This window comes from Myotis myotis, unplaced genomic scaffold (genome assembly GCF_014108235.1).
Source record: "Myotis myotis isolate mMyoMyo1 unplaced genomic scaffold, mMyoMyo1.p scaffold_m19_p_4, whole genome shotgun sequence".
NCBI classification, from domain to species: domain Eukaryota; kingdom Metazoa; phylum Chordata; class Mammalia; order Chiroptera; family Vespertilionidae; genus Myotis; species Myotis myotis.
Window position 1 is genome coordinate 31,762,737 of NW_023416346.1, and position 25,008 is coordinate 31,787,744.

Sequence of the window (25,008 nt, forward strand, 5' to 3'; positions counted from 1 at the left end):
CTTACAAACTATGGCAGTTACTGATCTATTGCCTGATTAAAAACAAAACAACAACAAACAAACATACAAAAAACACACAAACCAGCCTTAGAAATCAGAACTCCATCTCTCTTCATTACTATATTAACCTCATTTAAACCTACTAGTATACAATCCCTCCGTGGGCTTGTTATGCCAATTTCTAAAACAGTACCTGGCACCTAGCAGGCACTCAATATAATATTTATTGAATGAATGACCCTGTCTGTTCATGTTGTTTTGAAAGACCACCCAGTGTCTTAGGCCTCTTTCCACAGTCCCCTAAAGAACATAGAGCTATATCAGGGAGAGCAATTATGAGGAAATTGAAGAAAATGAATAGAAAATAATTACAATTTCATATATGCTTAAATTCTGGTGCACTTTGGAATCCCCTAAGTATCTGTTAGATGAGTTGCAACTTCAAATCAACATGTAAAGTAGCTATTTTAAATGTTCAGTGCTAAGACTAAAGAAAGTTTAGCACCTACTTTCCTAATAGGGTGAAAAGAAATGACACTGTTAAAACATTTGTATCTTTCTTGTCTTTCTCTGGCATATCAATTAATGAATTATACTTAGATATGTAAGGAAGTAAAATATCATGGACAATATTTTTTAAATATATCTTTATTGATTTCAGAGAGGAAGGGAGAGGGAAAGAGAGGTAGAAATATCAATGATGAGAGAGAATCATTGATTGGCTGCCTCCTGCACGTCCCCCACTGGGGATCAAGCCTGCAACCCAGGCATGTGCCCTTGACCGGAATCGAACCTGGGACCTTTAAGTCCACAGGCTGACGCTCTATCCACTGAGCCAAACCAGTTAGGGCATGGACAATATTTTTAATACTACAGTAGATGTGTAGGATGTGAAATTTGTACAGGAAACATAGAACAAGAACATTTAGCAACTTTGTGCTTCCTGTCTGAAATAACTGTTATGGAACATTAGTAGGAGATAGTAGGCTTTGATGAATTCTAACATTTTCCTTGTTAGAATTCTTATACTACTGATTTTTTGCATGATATAGATTTTTTTTCTCTTTTATTTTTTGTTCTTAGAAAGGTCTTAAGTGTGTGTTTATAAGGTATCTATATTTAATTTCTACCTTTAGGTGCATTTGTTTTCCTGAGTTACATCTTCAACAACTGACATGGCATTGTTCGGACAAGACATTCATTTTGAGCACTAAAAGATTTCTGATGGGAGTGCTGTAAACTCTAGCTATCTAAATTGATGTTAAAGAATCGATAAACTACTTAGCAGAGAGATAAATGACTTGAGGTAAAAATAACAGAGAAAAATGTAACTCCCACTTTCTGTTCAAGTGTATGTAGAGAGCATATTTGACAAAGAAAGCCTTAAACAGTAACATTCTCAAGGTCCTGTCCCTCATCTGGGTCAACTTTGCAAATATTCTTTTTGTATTATTATTCCGAAAGAGATCACCACCACAGAGGAGATCAGAATTTACTGATTACGTTTTGGCAAAAGGTTTGGGATTATGAAACTGGCCAGATTCTTAAAGAAGTCAGAATTTTATTCCCCTGATTAGAGTGTTTTTATTTTATAGCAGTGTGTTGATAAATGATTTAGGGGACCTAAAGAAGAACTCTCCAGGTGAATATTTTGGATGGCACTTATGGACTTCTTCCTTTTTATTTTTTATATATTTTAGTGATTTCAGAAAGGAAGGGAGAGGGAGAGAGATTCATTGATCAGCTGCCTCCTGCACAACCCCTATTCGGGATGGGGCCCCCAAGTCAGGCATGTGCCCTGACCGAGAATCAAATCATGACCTCCTGGTTCATAGGTCAACACTCAACCACTGAGCCAAACCAGCTAGGCAACTTCTTCCTTTTAAAAAAATTTATTTCAAGGACTATGTCTTATCCCCATTTGACCATTGTCTCGGATAGTTTTCAATGGGATCCAGGAATTAATTCACTTTATAATCCAGCAAAAATATATTGAGCACCTGCTTGGTGCCAGATACTCTGTTAGAATTTATAAGCACAACAATGAAGAAAAGATATACAAAGATCCCTGCCCTCACTGAGTTTTGAGGCAGACAAGTGAACAAAGAAATAAATACATGCATCCATACAATTTTTAATGGTGTTGGTATGTGCTAGAATAGCTATGGATAAGAAAATTAGGCAGGGCCTACTTAGATATCATGGAAGGAAGGTTTCTCCAAAAAGATGTATTTCCGATATGATGAATGAGAAGGCACCTGTCACACAAAGAGCCCGGGAAAGAGCAAGCACAGGTTTGTGAGGCGAGATAAGACTGAGTGTGTTACAAGAACAGTGGAAAGGCCAGCATGGTTGAGTGAAAGAGAACATGACATGAGAACAAGTTGGGAAAGGAAAATGGGCCAAATTATACAAGGATTTTGGGCCTCAATAAGTTTGAATTTTATTCTAAAAGCAGTGGGCATCCATAGGAATGTTTTAAGCACGGGAGTAATATAAATTGTTTTATATTTTTGTAATGACTACTTTGGATCCTCTGTGGATAATGACTTAAACGTGGGCAAGCATGGAACAATGACAGCCTATTAGGAGGCTATTTATTAATTGCAGGAATCTAGATAAGAGAAAATCGTTGGGAAATACAGGGTGTTGAAAAAGTAGGAGTTGAGACTGACTTCCAGTAGAAAGAGAAAAATGTTGATGCAGAAGAAAAGGGATATTTGTAAGAGCAATGTCTTTGAGTAGGCAAGAGAGGGTGGGATTCAGGGACACTCTTTTCATTTTAACAGAAAAGAAGAAAGAGACTGTAGATAAAGATGTAGGCCAGTTTGTAGATTTTGTGGTGGGAAGATGAGAGAGCTCTTTGTGATGGCTTTTGTTTTCTCCATAAAGTATGAGGCAGGATCATCAGCTAAAGGCAGGAAGTAGGAGAGGAGTGGGGAAGATGTAAGAAGATAGAGGAGAAAAGTGAAGATATATCATAGTCACTTTGAAGAATGGGAAAGCAAGTTTAATGCAGAAGCAGCATTGCTGGGCAAAGATGAGTGCTCAGTTGAGGCTTGTGATCATAAATACTTTAAGTGAAAGTGAAGCCCATTAACTCAGCTATGTAAATTTTTCCAGCCCTGTTCAATAGCTCAGGTGCAGGCCCTGAAAAGGCAATTTAACTGCATCCTACTCATATTTTCCCATATGAGTGTATCTGGGAGAGCATAATATGATATAATGCAACAAACATTTGACTAGGTTTTAGAAGACTTGGACTGTAATGCAAGCTCAAGCTACTTACAATGTGACCTTAGGCAAGTTGGTTAACCTTATTCTGCCTCCCTTTTATCATTGGTAAAATAAGGTTAGACTAAATAATCTTTAAGATTCTTTCCAGATCTAAAACTATATGCTTATTTTTTATCTTGGGCCAATTGCTAATTGCAACCAGTTTTTTTTTTTTTTTTATTAATATAGTGTTGTGGTTAAGTGTGTAGACTCTGGAGCTATACCACTGGAATTTGAATTCTAGCTTTACCACTTCCCAGCTGTGTGACTTTGAGTAAGTCATTTCACCTTTCAGTGCCACTTTCTTTATCTTTGTAATGGACATTAAAATACCAAATACCTTAGTCAGTAGGTTATTGTAGAGTTAAATCAGCCAATGCCTGTGAAGCTCTTAGAACACAATGCCTATACTGCACTCTCAAAAAAATGTTAGGCATTATTATTACCCCAGGTTCTACATCATCCTTTTGGCAATAAAACATCTGAAAGATTGGAATTTCTTCTGCTTGAAGGCATACATACCACCTGACACCACATTTAGAGTACATCATTTTGTTTCAGGTTTGGTAGTGTGGCTTAGAAAAAGTGATTTTGGAACCAGATGAACTTTGGTTTATAGTCTGAGTTTGCTATGCCTTGAGACTTTGGGTAAATAATTAACGAGCTAATATTCAAATTCCTCTTCTATAAAATGAGGACAATAGTAATATTTATCTGATTGTGGCACAAATTAAATTAGTGAATTTAAAGTACATGATAGTACAGGGTTTGGCACGAATTAGGCATGCAATCAAAATAATTATTATGATTATAGTACGCTGCTCTCATATTTACCTTGTATATCAGTTCTTGACTTATAGGCAACTTTGTCCTTGTTACTTGTTATTTTCTTGGAGTACAGAGGAGCAATAAGTAGCCCATGAGAGACAAAGACCTAAAAAAATAGCATAATCAGCTAGTGTATTAGAGACCGGGTGAAGCTAGAAGGGCTAGAATAAAGGGGTGCATATTGTGATTTGTTACAATAAATATTGTAAACACATAGATTTCTTTTAAAATTGAAATCTTCTCTTAGAGTTAAAATATTGTCTTCCAGTGAGATCGGCTTAATAGAGCCCAAGACAATAATTTGCCCGATCTTCACTCTCAGTTTAAGGTCACCATTGCCTTTCACTTTTGGACAAAGGTACCTTCCTTGGATCCCTGCTGATCAAGCTCTGGGAAAATGTCATTCCCATGAGGCCCTTGCACTCCTTGATGGAAAGGTATCATGTGAGTCTAAAAATTTTATTAATCTCATTCATAGCTGACCCTCAGAACTGATTTGGTAGCCATACCTACTTTGCTTCCTGGGTTTGAAAACACCCTACTGAGTTGTATTGGTTTTTTCTTTTAAGGGAAATAAATATGGAGGAGGCAGCTCATTTTAATGCTTTTAAGGAATGATAATCAAACTAGAACATATAGGACTCAATAAGGAGCTCAATTAATATATATTGGTGTTTTTTGTTTGTTTGTTTGTTTTTAATCCTCACCCAAGGACATTTTTCCATTGATTTTTAGGGAGAGTAGAAGAGAGAGGGAAACACAGAGAGAAACATCAATGTGAAAGAAACACATCAATTGGTTGCCTCCTGCACGAGCCCCAACCAGGGCTCAGGCTGGGGAGAAGCCTGCAACCAAGGTACGTGCCCTTGACCAGAATCAAACCTGGGACCCTTTGGTCCTCAGGCCGATGCTCTATCCACTGAGCCAAACCAGCTAGGGCTATAGATTGTTTTAATATCAGTGTTATTTTCCATGGTATTAGTAACAAAGATAAATCAGAGTCAAAATTTTCTTATTTATTGTATTTCAGAAAAAATATTAGATTTAATTCTTCTAGCTGAAATCTTGTTCATTCTTCTTAAATGCATTTATATTACCAGATTGCTGATTTCTTCTACTAAATTAAATGACCGATGTTCATAGAAAATTTTATAAACTATCACCTCAGCCCTAATATCCCCTTACACATGCTAATTAAGTAACTTGAACTCAGAACCTGAATTACCTTTACTAAAGCCTGCAAAACATATTAGTCGGTTTGAATTATGGGCTTGCTTTCTGTCTCAGATATTTGCTCATATCTGTTTCTACCACTCTAAAAAAATTGTGATAATAATTGTAATCCTACCAGGGTACATTCTTCTAGTGGCTCGAGCATCAACTTGGATATTGGAATACCATTTGCAGTTAGGCAAGTTCATATCACTTTTCAGTCCATTTCCCCTTCAAAAAAAAAATGACAATGATAATATCTGTCCTTATCTATTTTACTCAGGGGTTGTAAGAATAAATAAAACATGAATGGAAGCAGTTTGAGCATAAATACATAAATCTAAATATTATTACTCCTAAGGAATTTTTAGGTATACTGGTATTTATGTTTTTAGAAAGTCCCTCCCTCTCATAAACATGTGCATATCACACTTCATCACCATCAAATTTAAAGAAACACGTGCTGTGTAGAATTTGATCAATACATTAATGGACTAATATCTGTTTATGCATTCATTCAATAATACATTCAACAGATATTTGCCAAGTTCCTACTATGTTCCAGGTACTGCGCTATTCTGAGGGAAAGTTATAGTAATCAAGACAGGACTGATTCTTAGCCCACGAGCTTATGGTCAAGTATGGAAGATAACATTCAGTTAAAATAAAGTTTAAGTACTGTAATGGGTGATTGTCAGAGTGTAATAGAATACCTAGCAGGAGTACTGAACCTGAGATGTGGAGAGTGGAGACGGTGCAAAGACTTCCCGGGGAAGTGATGTTCATCCTGAGACTTAAAGAATGAGTAATTGTAGCCTAGCAAAGAGGAGTGAGAAAGAGTATTCCAATCAAAGGGGACAATATCACTGCAAAGCTTTTCAGTATTTTGGAGTGTGTATCCACATTTAGAATTCAGCCCATTTATAAGTAGCTGTGTCTCTGCCTAAATTTGGAGGGACTCCATGGCTTTTTGAACCTTGTGGATTATTGGCTCTGTTCCTGGTTGTGCTGCATGAATAAAACCCTGTCCTAGCATGAACTGGTTTTGCCCTTTGATTACTTTTTTAATTTCTAAAAGTCAAGTTCTCAATTGCAAATGTTTTATTAGGGCCTCTTTATGGTTCTGAGTGTTGTTTGTTTTGGTTAACACAATTTCAGATAATTGCACATTTGCGCTTACCATGAATTTAAATGCTTTTAACGAATGTCTGCATTTTGGCTGGGCTAGTCTATGAGTAGAGAGTTGTGTCCATCAACACACAGTCTGTTTTATGAATTTAAGCCCCATCAAGCATGTACTAGTATAATTTTCTGATATTAACATAGACTCAGAAAGCACTAGCCTGTGATTTGGATAGTGAACATTTATTTACAAACCATTTTTAAGACCATGTACATCATTTTCTAAATTAGTTGAAGTCACTTCCCTCCCACACTTTCCAGGATTTTCTTCCTCATTGAACTCTGGCTACTAAAGAGCTTTCAATTGTGTATGTTTGAACTATTTCTTGTTGACTTTTAAGAATTTTTCTATACCATTTGCAAAGCATCAGTCCACTGCCTTGTGTTTTCCTATATTTAAAAACTGTTTATTGTCCAAATTAATGTCTGGACCTAATCCAAGCATAGCAAAGTTCACCTGAAAGTAGATAATTTGTGTGTAATTAACAAAGGGCATGGTGACTCATTTCCCTAGTTTGAATATGGAGCTAATGTTTGCAGATGCCATCACCTTTTTTTCTTTCTTTATTGATTAAGGTATTACATATGTGTCCTTATTGCCCCATTGCCCCCCCCCCGCCCCCGCTCATGCCCTCACCCCCCTGGTGTCTGTGTCCATTGGTTATGCTTATATGCATGTATACAAATCCTTTGGTTGATCTCTCCCTCTTACCCCACCCTCCCCTACCTTCCCTCTGAGGTTTGACAGTCTGATCGATGCTTCTCTGTCTCTGGATTTATTTTTGTTCATCAATTTATGTTGTTCATTATATTCCACAAATGAGTGAGATCATGTGATATTTATCTTTCTCTGACTGGCTTATTTCACTTAGCATAATGCTCTCTAGTTCTATCCATCCTCTTGCAAATGTTAAGAATTCCTTCTTTTTTACTGCAGGGTAGTATTCCATTGTGTAGATGTACCACAGCTTTTTTAATCCACTCATCTGCTGATGGGCACTTAGGCTGTTTCCAAATCTTAGCTATGGTGAATTGTGCAGCTGTGAACAAGGGGTGCATATATCCTTTCTGATTGGTGTTTCTAGTTTCTTGAGATATATTTCTAGAATTGGGATCACTGGATCAAATGGGAGTTCCATGTTTAGTTTGAGGAAACTCCATACTGTTCTCCACAGTGGCTACACCAGTCTGCATTCCCACCAGCAGTGCACAAGGGTTCCTTTTTCTCTGCATCCTCTCCAGCACTTGTCATTTGTTGATTTTTTGATGAGAGCCATTCTGACAGGTGTGAACTGTCACTTTTGAAGCACAACAAATGAATGATTAAACATGTGATTGTGGTATGCACTTGACTATACACACACACACACACACACACACACACACACATATAGTGAAACTTTATGGTATATAATTACATATGCTTATCTCTTTGCAGTACTTTGTTTAAAATAAAAAAAGAACATCTAAGTCCAGCTCTTTCAGTTTGGACTGCATAAGCTGCTAGCTGACATAAAAGGGTTCAGAGTTGACATAATGTCTAATATAAGGCTAACTTTAGTTGTTAAATGTGAGCATTGATAGTTGTAAAGGAAATGAACTTCTTTATTCTCTCCTAAAAGTATTGTATTATGAAAAACTTCAAATATAAATATAGAGAAAAACATGGTATACATTTATATCCACCGTACAGATTTGGTAAACATTAATACTTCCACATTTATTTCCAGTCCTTTAAGAATGCAGATATGGTTGAGTAGTTGAAGTTTACTTTTTGCCCTTCCATGGTCACATTTTCCTGCCTTTCTTCCCAGAGGAACTACCATTTTGAAGTTGGTGTCTTTCTTATTTGTGTGTCTCTACACATATATGCACTTAGAGACAGTATTTTGTATAGTTTTAATGTTTACAAAATTTATATGATACTGTATTTAATTATATACATCATGAAGCAACTTGCTTTTTTCACTAAATATTAGTATTTCTGATATTTCTCTATATTGACATATATACTTATTCATTTTTTTCCATTTTAATTGCTGTAGACTATTTCTCAACACATTTATCTATTTCCTTGTTGATGGACTTTTTAGATTTTTTCTCATTTTTCTCTGTTTCAAAAAGTACTCCAAATATACATCCTTGTACATGTCTGCTTCTGTGTGCTTGTGCAATATTTTTCACCTTGAAGTGGCATTGTCATACCACTGTCTTACAGCTTGGTCTTCTATAATGAAGGCCCACAGATTGAGTGGCTTATCAATGAGAGAAATTCACTTCTCACAGTTCTGGAGTTTGGAAGTCTGAGATCAGCATGCCAGCATGGTAGGGCCCTCTTTCAGTTTTCAGAGACATGGCAGAAAAGAGGGCTAGAGAGCTCTCTGTGGACAATAATCCCATTCATGAGGGCTCTATTTTTATGACTTCATTACCTTGCAAAGGCTCCACCTCCTAACACTAACATATTGGGGGTAAAGATGTTAACATATGAATTGGGGGGACAAACATTCAGTCTATAACAACTATTTTATACTTGCACAAGTAGTGTATGGGGGTTCCTGCTATTCCATATCCTCCAGCATTCAGTATTGTCAGACTTAAAATATTTTGCCAATTTTGTGGGTATGAAATGATGCATCACTGTACTTTAATATTCATTTTTTCATTTATTAATGATGTTTAATAACCCTCCATGTGTTTATTGGCCATGTGGGTTTCTTCTTTTATGAATTGCCTATTCATATCATTTCATATTATTCTTCTTGGTTGTTAGTCTTTTCTTATTGATTTGAAGGAATTACCTATTTTGCATACTATTCCCTTATGCTTTGTAAGTATCATCTCCCAGCCTGCATCTTGTCTTTTAAGTTTTCTTATGCTGCCTCTGTTGAACAGAATTTTTAAGAAAACTTTAATTGAATAAAAATTACCAAGGTCCCTATTCTTTAAATATGAAGCTGTGTGGAAGAGAGTATCATTTTCATACAACCTGGAGTGCCTATTAAATGAAAATGAAGCAACTTGAAGTAAAATACCAGATTATATTTACATGATTTCATATAAGATAAACTTGGGAGTTTATGTAGAAATGCATAGGCGTTTCCATCACTCAAATGTAACTTCAACAGACCATTAAAGAAACTTAGTAAAGTTATGCAAGATGAAGAATTTCTAGAGATCTGCTGTCCAAGAATGTGCATGTTGTATAATAATTAACAATACTACACTGTACACTTAAAAATTAAGAGGGTAGATTTCATGTTAAATATTTTTTCACAATAAAAAGAAGCCAAATAATTTAGTACATGCTTTCCAGCCTTAAAGACAATAATTTTATAGGAAATCTAAGTTTTCCTTTATCAATAACTGTATTCCTTGGACAAGTTATTTCAGCTCTCTTCTATTTTTTTCATATTTAAAGTGAGGAAATTGTATTATATGATCTCTAAAACCCATTCCAGCTCTAAAAATTCTATGATATGTATAAATAAAGAATGGTTTAAGTGTATCCACTGATTTTCCTAAGTTCAGATCATGCAGATATTCAATAATTCCACTTATTTCTTGCAGGCCTTCTAGTACACATCTGTAGTCCCTTTCAAACCTGGGGACTTTAGATGTAGCATTGATAGTGTTAAAACAATTCCCATACATGCTCTTGGAAGATCTAAGCTAAGAGAAGAGAAAAGAATAAAGAGAAAAGATAAGTTATAGAAGATCAAAAAAGGAAGAGGGAGTGAAGTTAGTGAGGTGTGTATTTGTAGGAGAAGCCTCAGGAGTATTCTGTAACACCAAAGCTATCGGTTGGTTTCCTATGTTCCAAAAGTCAGAAAAAAAACCCTTTTCTTTGATAAAGAACATAAGGTCTACTATGTGGAAGTGAACTGGTCAAACATGTGGCTCTTGGTCAAATGCATTCATCAGCAGTATCTGATTTAAAAAGCACTGCCCTTGACATTTAAAGATGACCCTTATCATGGCTACTGATCTCTCTTGGCAAATGACTGCCTTTTGCAGATGCTGCTTCAATGTAAAAACTAGCCCATGATTTGCAGCCAAAGCCACTACTAGATTTTTTATGTGACTGTGCTTCTGATACACTCGTCCCAAATTCTGGCTCAGAAACAACCATCCTAGCCCTAAGATTTGCTGCTACCCACCAGTAATGTCTCAGGTGTGTTTGATCTGAGCATCTTTTTAAATCATTCTCCTACTTTCATTGTCCAGTTTCTTTTTCTTGATTCCTTTTCACTTCACATTTTTTCTACTCCCTTGTCTATCTGCCAGTAGCCTGGTTTCATTAAAGAATCTTAGTGTGTGTGACATTCTTCTGTAAGACTTCTAGGTTGATGCTAATATAACTATGCAAGAAATCAGATAGTATCCAAGTCTGATAGCAAAATAAAAAGATAGGCATGGTTGCTCTGCTCCTCAACACCATTTTATATTATAATTAAGCTCCACAGGACCCTAACTTTTCCTTGAATTTACTTTTGTGCTCTCTTCAGTCTGGGCCTTTGCTCTAGCCATCACTTTTGCATGAAATATTCTCTCTTTTTTCTTCCTCCATCTGCTTTACTTATTCTTTAAGAACCAGCTCAAGTATGACTACTAGTAAGTGAAGAAATCACCAAAGAATTAGTCACTCCATTTTGGAACATTTTGTTAATATTCATTACAGTGTATTAAGACTACTTGTTTACATTTGTTCTGCAGGTCCCCCAACACACACTGCACGTATTATGTAAACTTCTTGTGGGTGGAGACTTAATTTCCACTTGTAATAAAAATGTACCCGTTTCTTAATAGTAACTATGATCTTCCTTGTAAATTGTTCTACCCACAATTTTAACACATAAAGAATGAGAAAATGGGGACAAATATAAGGAGTGATTTAGTTGTTGACAATCAAAACAAAGTTCGTGTTAGCCCAGTCCAAATGGTATAAAAGTTATACCATGAGAAGAGAATTTAAACACACACACACACACACACACACACACACACACACACAGCATTCTTGGACATATGCCTTGGCCTTGTTTAAATGACCATGAAAGAGTGAATTTTCATTGCCACTCCAGTAGGACCCAGTACTATAGCAGTGACACCAATCGTGGCAAATGTAGAACTAGCATCGTTACTTTAGGTAGTGTACTGTAAACTTTCCTCATGACAGTGTTATAGATGCTATCTGAAGTAGGTATTCCAGTATCAACACTTCTTAAAATTGTGGTGACTGCTTCATTGTGTTTGCAACAGCTGCACGTAAATCAACTCCTCCTCTAATGGAATAGCTAGTGCAGCTACCAATAAAGATGAAACAAATTGTACTTTTCTGATATCTTTAGGTAACTAAAGTAGTATGTCTCTTTTAATAAACTTAAAAGTCTCATGAATATTTTCACTTGCTTCTTTTGTCACCTCTATCACCATTTCTTGTTGGTCAATAGCAGGGGTGGGCAAACTTTTTGACTCGAGGGCCACAATGGGTTCTTAAACTGGACCAGAGGGCCGGAACAAAAGCATGGATGGAGTGTTTGTGTGAACTAATATAAATTCAAAGTAAACATCATTACATAAAAGGGTACGGTCTTTTTTTTTTTTTTAGTTTTATTCATTTCAAACGTGCCGGATCCGGCCCACGGGCCATAGTTTGCCCACGGCTGGTCAATAGGAACATAACAGGAACTCCAAGGCCAGGGAATTCTGGAGAAAATATTGACCAATCTTAGCTAATCAAAAACAACTAAAAACCTGCTTATCTTTATATCACACACCAGGGCAATTAGAAGCCTGCCATAATTGTGCATTCCATGGTGGGCTAAGAGAGGTATAAAATTGGTAGTATTAAAATTAAAATTCAACTGGGTAAATTTAAAGATCAAATTGGCTTTACTCAGCCATTCATGTATGTATCAGGCAGCATCCCATCTAGCAAATAGAAAGGAGCTCCACAGAACTGTAGAAGATGAAAGGTTTATAAAGGCAGAAAGGAGGCGGGGGAGGGGGGTATTAGCAAAGAATGCATTATTTCAGGCAAGGTCAGGATTCTTGGAGGAACAGACTGCGTTTATTGGGTAGATTATCTCACTAGTACTGACCAGGTAATTCCATGCTGATCTGCTAAAGGTTGCATTCCTTGGAAGCTGAAATAGGTTAAGTATTAAATCTTGGTTTGGTGATGTGGGGCCTAGCATAAATGATTTTATTTTGGACCTGTCATCTCTTTTGTAACATAGTTTAGTCTCTAGTTCTGTGAAGTGGGCAACAATATACAAAATCTGAACATTCCTCAGCTCAGTAAGGTGATTGAAACTGCAAGTGCTTGGAGAATATAAATTATGATACAAGGTTCTTATGATACAAGGTTATTCCCAGAAGGCTTTTTTTTTTTCATCCTTTTAGGCTATTTACATTGCCACCCAAGTCATATTTGCCAAAGTTTGGGATCTAACCTTTCTGCTACAATGAGAAAGCAGATAGCCAAGAGCTTTGCAGATGTTAACAAATTTTGAAATTTATCTCTAAAGTTGCATATGACCTTTTTTTTATGCCTAATTGATGGTGTTTTGTGCACATTTTTGTTTATTTATTCCAATTTTATGGCTAAATACTGGAATCTTCTCTCCTATTAATTCAGTACACCAGAAACATTTTCTAACCTGTTCACATTATATAATTCACTTATTCATATTCTATCCCATTCATCTTTACACCTCAAGATTAAAAGGGAGTATGTAAATAAGTCTTAACTTTTTGTTGCCCTACTCTTAATAAAAACAACAACAATGAAGAAGTCAAGAGAGACCAAATGTTTCCTAGTCAAAGTTTTTTCTAATAAACCTAATCTAATTTACTTCCTATATTTGAACAAAACACTATCACTTTTTGGCATACAATGTATTTTACTTGTTTACTTTGTTTATTTTTTTGTGTCTGCTACTAGAATGTGAGCTCCACCAGGGCAGGAGCTTTTATCCCTTTTGTTGACTGTTTTATTTCCAGAGCCTAGTAAATAATAGTTGCTCAATAAATATCTTAATTGAATGAAAGGAAAGTTATCCAAGTATCACTGAGGCCAATGTTAGCTTAGGTAGTTAAGGTAACTACAAGTAAGGAAAAGTGAGTAAAATGTTACTAACTCATTTTCACTGAGTAATTTGCTTTAGTTCACATCCTCTGTTGATTATGTTCTATATCAGTGGTCAGCAAACTCATTAGTCAACAGAGCCAAATATCAACAGTACTTCTTCAAAATAGACTCGCCCAGGCCGAAAACCGACTTCTGCGCATGGGCCACGAAGTTTCAATCACACTGTCTGCATGCCCGCACGTGGTATTTTGTGGAAGAGCCAAACTCAAGGGGCCAAAGAGCCACACGTGGCTCTCGAGCCGCAGTTTGCCAACCACGGTACTAGGTTATCACAAAACCTCTCTGAAGTAGATTATATTCTCATTTACATAAGATAAAAAAAATTAATGTTCAGGGAGCTAGTTATCTTGCTCAAAGTTACAGTCAGTAAATAGCAGGGTCGGTTTGTTATGCTAGACAATTTGACTCCAGAGTCTTTGTTTTTCTACCACACTACTCTGATTTTTCTGGAAAGGACAGGGAAGCATTTATCTATAATATAACCTGCTACCACTTATGTGGTACTCTAAGGGGAACATATGTTCCCAAGTAGGGCTATAAAATGGTCACCTTGGTTAGGGAAAGACTTTAGAAGATAGGAAATCTCTTTAGAGGACACCTGTAGAGAAGATAGGATTTCCAACTTCTTTCATTAGGAGTTCTTTCAGTAAGGAGACAAGTCTTATCCTGGAACTGCCATTAATGAGCATGACTTCCCTTTCAACTACCCCAGATGGTTGTGGGGGTTAGATCAGGTGATTGCCTAGGGCCCTGCCAACTTTAAGACTTATTTCCTCTGATTGTGAATGAATGGATGGCATAAAAATCAAGAGGCATTGTTTACTTTTGTATCAGGAGCTCAAATGCCTTTCCAAATTTTACTTTTCCTGTTCAGTCTTGTTGAAAGGTCCCATAGCCAAAAAAGAATGGTAGTAGGTTCATCATTTTTTAAACACCCTACAAAATTTTCACCAACTCTATTCCAAACTTCACAATGGTTGGACACTGAATTTTGTATTTCTTCAGCTGACAGGACTTATGCTACCAAATACATGGCTGCATTAATCTTCACGATGTTTTTTTTGCTCCTTTATTGGAAAGTAAATGATGACCTTGTCAACTGTTCTGGATTGTAGCAATAGCACTATTTGTAAATGAGAAAATGTAGTTAGGGGAGGTAGTATGATTCATTTAATCAGTCAATCAGTCAACAAATATTGAGTACCCATATGTATCCCTTGATGATTTGGAAAGACTTCTTTAAAAAATCTTTATGATACATTGTTAATATTTTACAGTATTATAAAATATTATATCCTTCTCCTTCTCCTTCTCCTTCTCCTTCTCCTTCTCCTTCTCCTTCTCCTTCTCCTTCTCCTTCTCCTTCTCCTTCTCCTTCTCCCTCTCCTCTCCCTCTCCCTCTCCCTCTCCCTCTCCCTCTCCCTCTCTCTCCCTCTCCCTCTCCCTCTACCTCTCCCTCTACCTCTCCCTCTCCCTCTCCCTCTCCCTCTCCCTCTCCTCCTCCTGCTCCTCCACTTCCTTCTCCTCCTCCTCCTCCTCCTCCTCCTCTTCCTCCTCCTCCTTTCTCCTCCTCCTTTCTCCTCTTCCTTTCTCCTTCTCCTTCTCATTTGCTTTAAAATAACCCCTCAATTGAAAATCAAAAACAATTCAGGCCTTACTCAGGATTTTCACCTTTATCCTGAGAACAATAGGAAACCATTTGGCAGACTTAATTAAATGAGTGGTCAGAGCAGGTTTTCTTTTTCAGTTTATTCTCATTGCTGCATTGAGAATGGTCTGAGAAGGAATGGACAAAGATTTGGACAGAGCAGTCAGGTGGTGATAGGTAAGAGAGATCATGGTGAACTGAAGTGGTGGTAGCAATAAGATAGAAGGAGTATTGGACAGGTGTGGAAAGCATTTCTAAGGTAGAATTGATAGGTCTTGCTGATGGGTTGAATGATCTTTTACCCTCTCTGCATCCACCCCCTTGGGCATTTAACTTTGAAGTGTCCTCTGCCTCTGTCTCTGGACTTGACCATGTGCCTGGCTTTGGGTAATAGAATGAAGCAGAAGTGCAAGTATGGTGCTTCTAAGTCTACAACTCGAGAGACCTTGCTCTTTCTTGTGTTTCTATCATCTCCATGAGGACATTCCTGAGGTAGACTACTGGCATGGAACAGATACGTGGCAGAGACTTGAAGTGCCAGGTCAGCCTAGTTGAGACTAGTCTAGATCAGTGGTTAAATATCAGCAAAACTTTGTTTGCTAGAGCAAAAACTTGGCTGGTTCTGACCACTGTAACACATTAACATCTTTTTTTAAAAAATAATGATGTACTGGAGGACCACACCCTGTCCAGTCTGGTAAAAGGAATCACCTACCGATGCCAGTATGTCCATGTGAAGTCTACCATTAAACATATTACAGCAGTTGATATATAGCAAATAATGGATCACTTGTTTCTTATGAAATTGCTTGTTTCTTTATAGTAAAACTGCCTTGGAGATAAACATTTCCAATTTTCTTTTCTTCTCCTCCCCTTCAACTTTAAGCAGGAATAATAATTTTCATCACAAAATAGAACTCTGCTTTGGGTTTCAACATTGACATTGGTCCCTAAGTGAAGGAGACAGTAAATCCATTCACTATGTCTACCATAGTTCCAGGTCTCTAAGGAAATGATAATAAGGAGTGGTAGGAAGAGAAGGAGTTATTACTAGGAAAATGTGTCCAAAGAACCATCATAAAATATGTCACTAGGCATGTATTGAATGTGGTGTGATGTACTGCAGTGTGTGAGTGTGTGTGTGTGGACACCTGTGCTGGGTTTGGGAGCATAGTGAACAGGCAAATTGTCATCTCTTTAGGAGAAAGTAACTACTTATATAGCATGATTGGGCAACAATTATAAAACGAAAATAGGTGCAGGTAGACATGAAACGGGCAGCCAGGGTAGTAAAAGTTCCTAATAGGGTCGGCATGGTCATAAGAAATACTTAGTTACTGATGCCATCTCAGATATCTTCCCTAGGAATCTGCACTTCTATAAGTTAATGAATCTGGGACTATTATTCCTTGCCCTTTCACCATATTCAGATTAAATTTCTTCCAGAAGAAACTTTTCCTTTTAGTGATGGCATTATTTGTAAAAAGAACATTTTTTTTAAATGTGAAAAAGCATTTTTGAACTCCAAAGCTGCCTTGAAACCCATCATTGTAGTGAAACAGATAATTTTACCAGGAAGTGTGAGATCTCTGGAAATAAAGATGTTAGTGGTTTATGTAGCAGGGTTTGAGAACATGGACTGAGAAATGAGTAGAGTAGGAAGGCTGCCATAGATTGACATGAATGCTAAAGATGAAATCAACTACTTAATAGCAGGGATAGATAGTACTTTTGTGCATTAAGGAATGAGACGTAAAAGAAAGAAAAAAGCTTTAAAGCAAAATCAATGAACAGTATTTTTGGTGAATGCAAAAGAACAGATCCTCCACAGCTGAAGTCTAGTATACTGGTATGAACTAAAAGGGAAATCTGATTTTTAATTCTTAAAAGGCAATTAGCCAATATACCAATATACTGATGTTCCTGGAATGTTGATTCCTAATGAATTCACTCACCCTTGCTTAAGGGAAGAAGAGGTACTTCTTTAGTTGCAAACCACCTCTTATATTGTTCAGAGCACTTACAAAGGTTAGCGATATATTTGGGTGCCTGAGATAAGGGAAGCAACAGAGGTAGTGTCAAGAGACTCTACTAACAATGGTCCTAGTACCAAAGTTTGGCCATCACTCCCTGTCTTCATTCCTCTTGAAGAACTTAGGGATAAATTATAATTATAAATTATAAATATAAATTATAATTCTGTTTAAGATGCTAAAGAAAAGTTTAGAATTATGGGTCTAAGTAAGAAGTAATTGAGGTTTTAGTCAAATCTTCATTATTCAGGAGCTGATTATCTGGTTTGTGGGTTATCCATGTCCTAGGTATTCTTTATTCTCCATTCTGCTGTCTGCCTTTCGTACTTTTGCTGCTCATTAGTTCTTTTTCTGGAGGGTGGTCAAGGAAAGAATAATAGAGTGATACTTTTATCAGCCAATTTTGCTACCTATTAATGCTGTAGTGAAGACTCTTATAGGGAAGGAGGCAGAAACCAAGGGCCAAAATGAGAGGTTTGAGAACTATATAAATTTCATTCTTTTCACAAGCTCTATACCCTGTGAAAACGTGAATAAATTGAATAGCTTCTGGTAAAAATTCCCCTTCAAGAGTGACAAGTCAGCCCCTTAAAGAAAGTACTGACAGTTCTCTTTTCAGGCCCTTTTGTCACTATATTAGGCTAGAAAATCTACTATACCAAACAAGCTTCCATCGGTCCTTGGGGGGGGGGGGAGGTAAATTAAACAATTTAATGTGACATTTACAATAAATATATTGTGGATTTTATTTTTTGGTGGCAGTGGTCAGCACCTTTCATTTTTCTGACTCACCTCTAATAAGATTTATATTCATTAGCACTATCATACATGTTTGATAACTCTCACGGTTATCCCAGGTTCAATCTGTAATCCTTTTGCTAGGGTGATTGGGCTGTGTTCTCTTTAATTTAGTTCCATATCTCACACTAATTATTTGGGGTTGGTAATTAATACATATGTGCTATTTTTGGCTTATTTATGAAGTATAGATCTAATCATGTTATAATACATGTTTTTGAAACATAAAATGGTTTTCAGCATCAATAAATTGACTTGGATCACAGAGGGCTATCCGTTGTGGTGGTCCAGGAAGCAATAAAAGTGGACATTTATTTCAATAAAATGTACATGTGCAATATAGCTTGTGATTTACTTATGGTGAGGGAAAAAGCAGTCAGAGGCTTAGAAAAATCCTATATAATAAAAGCCTAATATGCTAAGTGTCCAGTCGTCCAGTTGGTCGTTCAACCAAAGTGTAATATGCTAATGATATGCTAAGACTGCTCAACCACTCACTATGACATGCACCGATCACTAGGGGGCAGGCAGTTGACCAGTCGACCAGTCGCTATGACGTGCACTGACCACCAGGGGGCAGATGCTCTGACCAGTAAGTTAGCTTGCTGCTGGGATCCGGCTGATCAGAACTGAGTGAGACGGGCTGGACACATCCTGGAGCCCTCCCGTGGTCCCTCCCCAGCTGGCCAAACTCTCGCGTCCCTCCCCAGCCCTGATCGTGCACCAGTTGGGTCCCTCCGCCTTGCCTGTGCCCTCTCACAATCTGGGACCCCTCGGGGGATCTTGGAGAGCCAGTGTCAGTCCAATCCCATAGGCCAGGCCAAAGGACCCCACTGGTGCACAAAATTCGTGCACCAGGCCTCTAGTCAGTTAATAAAATCCTAGATCATCTTCACGAAGAAAAGGATTAGAAAGATGAGGAAGTGTAATTGTGTTTAATAAAACATTTTAAAAACAAGTGTTGGGCCAAACTATTGTATAGAGTCAAATAAAAATGATAATAATAGATATCAGGGTTTATAAAAATAAATTCTCGGCTTTTTAAAATATTATATATGTACCAACAAAAAATTGTGTCAAATATACTGAAGCCAGTACTCATATTTTAGATGGCATCTAGAAACAACAGAAATGCCTCATAAGTGATATTAGCCATGTCTTCATTTTTTGTGAGTAAAAGATGTATCAAGGCATAACTGGATTCGTTCATGCAGAATAAAAAAGTATTCTAATACAGAGAAACTATTTGTGCCATTTTTTTCTTTACTTAAATCCTACCTTTTCCAGTTTCATTAATGTTCAATTTAGAAGAATTTCAATTAAATCTCAGTCTGCTTGAAAAAAGTTTCTTGTTCAAAATTTCCTGCTTACAATGATGGTCTTCTACCTTCTTATTTCTAGGAAATCATTTCTAAATAATTAACTAGACAGTGGCACAAACTGAGATAACTGATTAATTTTTCTCAACTCCAAGTAATTCTTAAAAACACAATTATCCTGATGACTAGGAGCCCTAATAGCCTGATCCCTGGAGTGGTAGTTGGGAGACCTAACTCTGCCACTGGCTTGTTGTGGAGTTTTAAACAGCTCACTTAGCCTTCTGAACCTTAGAGTTTCATATGTTAACTGTGTAAGTATACCTTCTCTGGTCACTTCACAAGGTAGTTGTCAGGTTGATGTGAAGGTGAGTTGGAGAGGTAATAATTTTTTCTTGTCTTGGTAGTTCTTTATATGTCCTTCAATTTCAAATGATAGCTTTGCTGGGTAGTGTGATCTCGGTTGTAGATCCTTGTTTTTCATTATTTTGAATATTTCTTGCCAATCTCTTAAAAGAGTTCATCACCATCAAACCAGTGTTTCATGAAATGTTAAATGGTCTTCTTTAAGAAGAAGGAGGAGGAGGAGGAGGAGGAGGAGGAGGAGGAGGAGGAGGAGGAGGAAGAGGAGGAGAAGAGTGGGAGTGGGAGGGGAGAGGGGAGAGGGAAGAAGGAAGAGAAGAAGAAAAGAAGAAGGAGGAGGAGGAGGAGGAGGAAGGAGGGAGGAGGAAAGAAGAAAGAAGAAGAAGAAAAAGACAAGCAGAACAGAAAGAGACTCATAGATACAGAGAACATTTGATGGATGCCAGATAGGAGGAGGAGGGGGTGGTTAGGAGGATGAGTGAAAAAGGCGAAGGGGTTAGAAGTACAAATTGGTAGTTACAGAATAGTCATAGGGATGTAAAGTGCAGCATAGGAAATATTCTAATAACCATGTATGGTGTCAGATGGGTACAAAATTTATCAGGATGATCACTTAGTAAGTTATATAATATCTAATCACTGACATGTACACTAGAAACTAACACACTATTATATGTCAACACTCATTGAAAAATAAAAAAAATCTTAAAAAATAGAAAGTAATAGAAATTTCTGAGTATGTTATTATCAAAATAAGAAAACCAAGCATCTATTTATTGATAGTAGTGAGGGAATTTTCCTGCTTTTTCAAATTTATCTACATCTTTTCTATAAGCTCTAACTTCTCACTGAACCATATAGACTGTATACTTGGTGATACAGCTCACCACTATGCTGAGGGGAAGAAGCAACCATTTAAAAAATGTAGCTTAGCTAGAAGATATCTGGGAAGCAACAACAGATATATTGCCATTTTGAGCCAAATCAATTTGTTGACCACAAGGCAGAACTGCAGCAAGCTAGCTTAGATGGGAGAACTGGGATCATTATCCAAAGGTCAGACTTGATAAGCAGACTGTGCTATTTCTTCCACTAACTCTCATGTCTGGAGGGGCATGAGTGTGGCAGGGGGAGCCAGAAATCTCACTGTTAAAAAAAAAGAGTTTAAGTGATTTTCTGCAAATAGAACTGGCTATATTCTGTGCAGAATATCAGGATTCCTGTCTTCAAAGAGTTCTTAGTTTAGGAAGTATGGCAGCAGCAGGAACTTCAGGCAGAATCTACATCTGTCTTGTTACTTGGCTCCAAGTAGGCATTCCATAAATGTCATTTGGATGATTGGATGAATGACTGGATGGACAGACAAGTAATGGATGAACAATGAATTTTGAAAGGCAATTTCTTGAATTTACTATTTGGAAAAGCAGAGGTGACAACTTGAAAACCTTTAGCATATAACTTAGAGTCAACAATCTACTTCCACTAGGAATTTAAATACTTGACATATAGACCAAAGTGGGAAATACATTTATTATTTTCATTAATTTGTATGTAAAATGAAAGAGAATTTTAAAATTAAGAACTCGCTCTTATATGTGAAGTTACACTCCAATGAATTACTCTATTATGAAGATACTAGAGGCCTGTTGCACAAAAAGATTCGTGCAATAGGCTTTCCCTTCCCCTGGCTGCCGGCACCGGTTTTCCTCCGGCACCCGGGACCCAGCCTTCGCTCCGGCCAGAGCCGCCTTCAAGCTTTTGCTGCCCCACATGGGCGCCCCGAGCTGGGTCACACACGGGGCACCTGGGCAGGCCGGTGGATCACTGCTGCCCTGCCCAGCCTCCCCAGGTCGGGTAGCACACGGGACGCCCGCTGCCCCAGGTTGCAGATAGCAGGCCCGGATCGCAGCAGGGCAGGCGGGATGGCGCTGTCCCACCCCACCGCCCCGGGTGGCAAATAGCAGGCCTGGATGGCGGCGGGGCAGGTGGGATGGCGCTGTCTCACTCTGCCTGCAGTATGCAAATTAGCTGCCATCTTTGTTGGGAGTTAATTTGCATATCACGCTGATTAGCCCATGGGAAGCGTAGCGAAGGTACGGTCAATTACCATGTTTGTCTATTATTAGATAGGATAAGTTATGTTGAATAATTTATCATACTTATTTTTAATCAATTTGATTTATTTCCTACCAAACATCTTGGAGGTAACATTTACACTTTACTTTTCATCATCAGTAAAAATATTAATCCCAACACAAGCCTACAGGTGAGGTAACATGGTACAGGGGGAAATTTTGTAGTCAGAAGATCTAGGTTCTGCTCTCCCACACACATGTTATAACTTTGGGTAAATCACTGAAGCTTCTCTGAGCTGCAGTTTTATAACCCTTCCTCAATCTTTGGGATGTTGTGGAAGCACTTGGTAAGCTGTAAAATTCTACAATAATGTCAGTTGTGTTAGGGAAGGAGTTAGAAATAATGTCCGAATGCTCTAAGACTTCAGTTTCTGGCATTCTGATGTAGAGGGTGGAGTGGAGTCCCTGAATGTTGGTCACCACCCTGAGAGCATTTAACTTAAAGATCATAATATAAAAGATTTCTCAAAGTTACCATTAAAGAAAATCTATTTAATATAACAGTTAAACAGATGGTAAGGTACAAGTTTAGACTCCATTTAGATAGTCCTACTCTTTAGAAAACTTCTCTGAACTTCACTTGTATTTGTCAATCCACATGGAATGTATCATGCATTGCTTTGGTTTGCAATGACCAGAAAGGCCTGCAAAATCATTTGGCCTGGCCCTTCCAGGGCATTAGGGGTGAGTTAATTCAATGTTTGACCAAATATTAGTAGGCTAATTTTTAAGTTGATAATTTTATATGGCCTGAAAATGATGTTATACATATCCAAATGGCCCTTGGCAGAAAAAAGGTTCCCACCCCGCACTAAAAGGTAAATTAATTAATTTAAAAATATAACTGCCTTAAAAAAAGAACATTAGGCAAACCACAGCCATTATATGCATGTTGGATGAGGTTGTGTGTCACCAAATGCTCAAATCAGGTTGTTACTGAAACACAGTCCCATCCCAAGTGGGAAGACAAACTATTAAGAATGAGCTTAGAAAAAAAGACATTTTGTAGATGCATTAAAATAGAAAACATAAACTGATTAGGCAAAGTTCCAAAGATTCATTAGTTTATTAAAGTAGATTGTAATGAATGTTGGAGAGATTTAAATAAATTAACTTTTAATGAGTACCCAGGGGCCAAGGAAAAAGAATGACAGAGGATTAGGAGTATTTTGTCTGATTGTTGCATAATGCACACTGATTAGGTGTGTGTGTTTTTTTCTGAATGTTCACTGCTGTATAACAATACTAACAAATAAAAATTAAATTTAAAATATCTCTAGATTGTAATTGTTGCCTGCTCTTATATGTACACAAATATCGTGCTTGGATTTAATAGCTTTTCCTATAACTATAGCAGAGAGAGACAGGAAGATTTGTTAGTGCATCATATCATTACATTTTGAAATGTCTCATGTGAGCAAAGCTTTGGTCAGATAAGGTAATTTATTCCTAACATGCAGGGCATGCTTTTAGCATTTCAGCATTAGATTCTTATTCTGACTTTCACAATACTTGTGCTCTAAATATTATTAATTGATAACAAGTTATTGAGAACATATATTGGTATTTGAACATCTTATTAAAAAAAACAACTTTCTGCACTTCTTTACAAGTTCTGGTTTATAATTAGCAAAATTCTGAAGACGATGTTTTGGAGCTGTATTGGAAATTCTTAGATATTTTTTTCCAGGACGCTTTAACTGTACTACTATTAAATCATTTACTGACTGTGAAATAATTTTTGAGTAGGTGGTAGTAGGAAGGCATTTTTCCAGGCCTCCCTCCTCTCTCATTTTCTACCCCATTACTGAATTTAGTATCATGATTTTATTACTGTCTTCCATCTAGACTTTTTGTTGTTTTCTTTCTTAAATATGTTTTATTGATATTTTACAGAGAGGAAGGGAGAGGGATAGAGAGAAACATCGATGAGAGAGAGACATTGATCAGCTGCCTCCTGCATACCTCCTACTGGGGTTGTGCCCGCAACCAAGGTACATGCCCTTGACCAGAATCAAACCTGGGACCCTTCAGTCTGCAGACCGATGCTCTATCCATTGAGCCAAACCGGTTAGGGCTTTTTGTTGTTTTCTTAAGCTCAGAGCTTAGAGATCATATGATTGAAGTCTCATTTTTTTCAGATGAAAAATACTCAACCAAGAATGACTTGCTAGAGTTTCCTCACTGGGTTGGTGGAAGAGCAGAGTGAAGAGCCTGTGTCTTTGTGGCCTCTTCTTCCACTATACTTAACTGTTTCATTTGCAGTTTAAACATTTTACCAGATCCTTCCTAAAGTTCAGTGGAATCACTGAGGAATCCTTGAGGTAACATAGGCAAACCACATTGCAGACCGATTTTATTAAATGTAGTTGTAGTTTAGATGGACTGCTTCCCAACATCCTTCATGATATTGTACATGTAGTGGAGTAAAATTAATGATCGCCTTGAGGGCAGGGGTGACTGGCCTGGGATCCCAAGTGTTGTGAGATTTGAGGCCAATCCCAAAGGCAGTTTGGAAACATTCTCTGGAAATAAGAAAGTAGACACAATATTTCTGAAATATTTTAGCTGTTATCTCCTGGATGAAGGAAAGGAACATAATCTTGTAATTATAATTTGCCTAAATGTTTCCAAGACTTCAGGCTTCTTTTATTTTTGCCAGCAGCCCTTCTAATCTTCCTATCTTGTCCAGAGAGGCATCATAAACTGGATAAGTTTAGTTCTAAACTATTTATATTACACAACTAGTACAACTTGCATATTGTAGGTAATGAGTAAACGAACTTACCCTCTAAGTCAGTGGTTCTCAACCTTCCTAATGCCGTGACCCTTTAATACAGTTCCTCATGTTGTGGTGACCCCCAATTTCATTGTTACAAATTGAACATAATTAAAGCATAGTGATTAATCGCAAAAACAATATGTAATTATATGTGTGTTTTCCGATGGTCTTAGGCGACCCCTGTGAAAGGGTTGTTTGACCCTCAAAGGGGTCGCGACCCACAGGTTGAGAACTGCTGCTCTAAGTGTTACCTGATGTTAATGTAAAAATAACACTTTG

At 37.4% G+C, this 25,008-nt stretch overlaps 1 protein-coding gene across 4 annotated transcripts in view; it reads left to right on the plus strand.

The window, feature by feature from the left end:
• The window catches only part of ENOX2 (ecto-NOX disulfide-thiol exchanger 2), a 305,751-nt gene that overhangs the window by 90,050 nt on the left and 190,693 nt on the right, over nucleotides 1-25,008 (plus strand). The gene's annotated exons all lie outside the window — the stretch shown is intronic.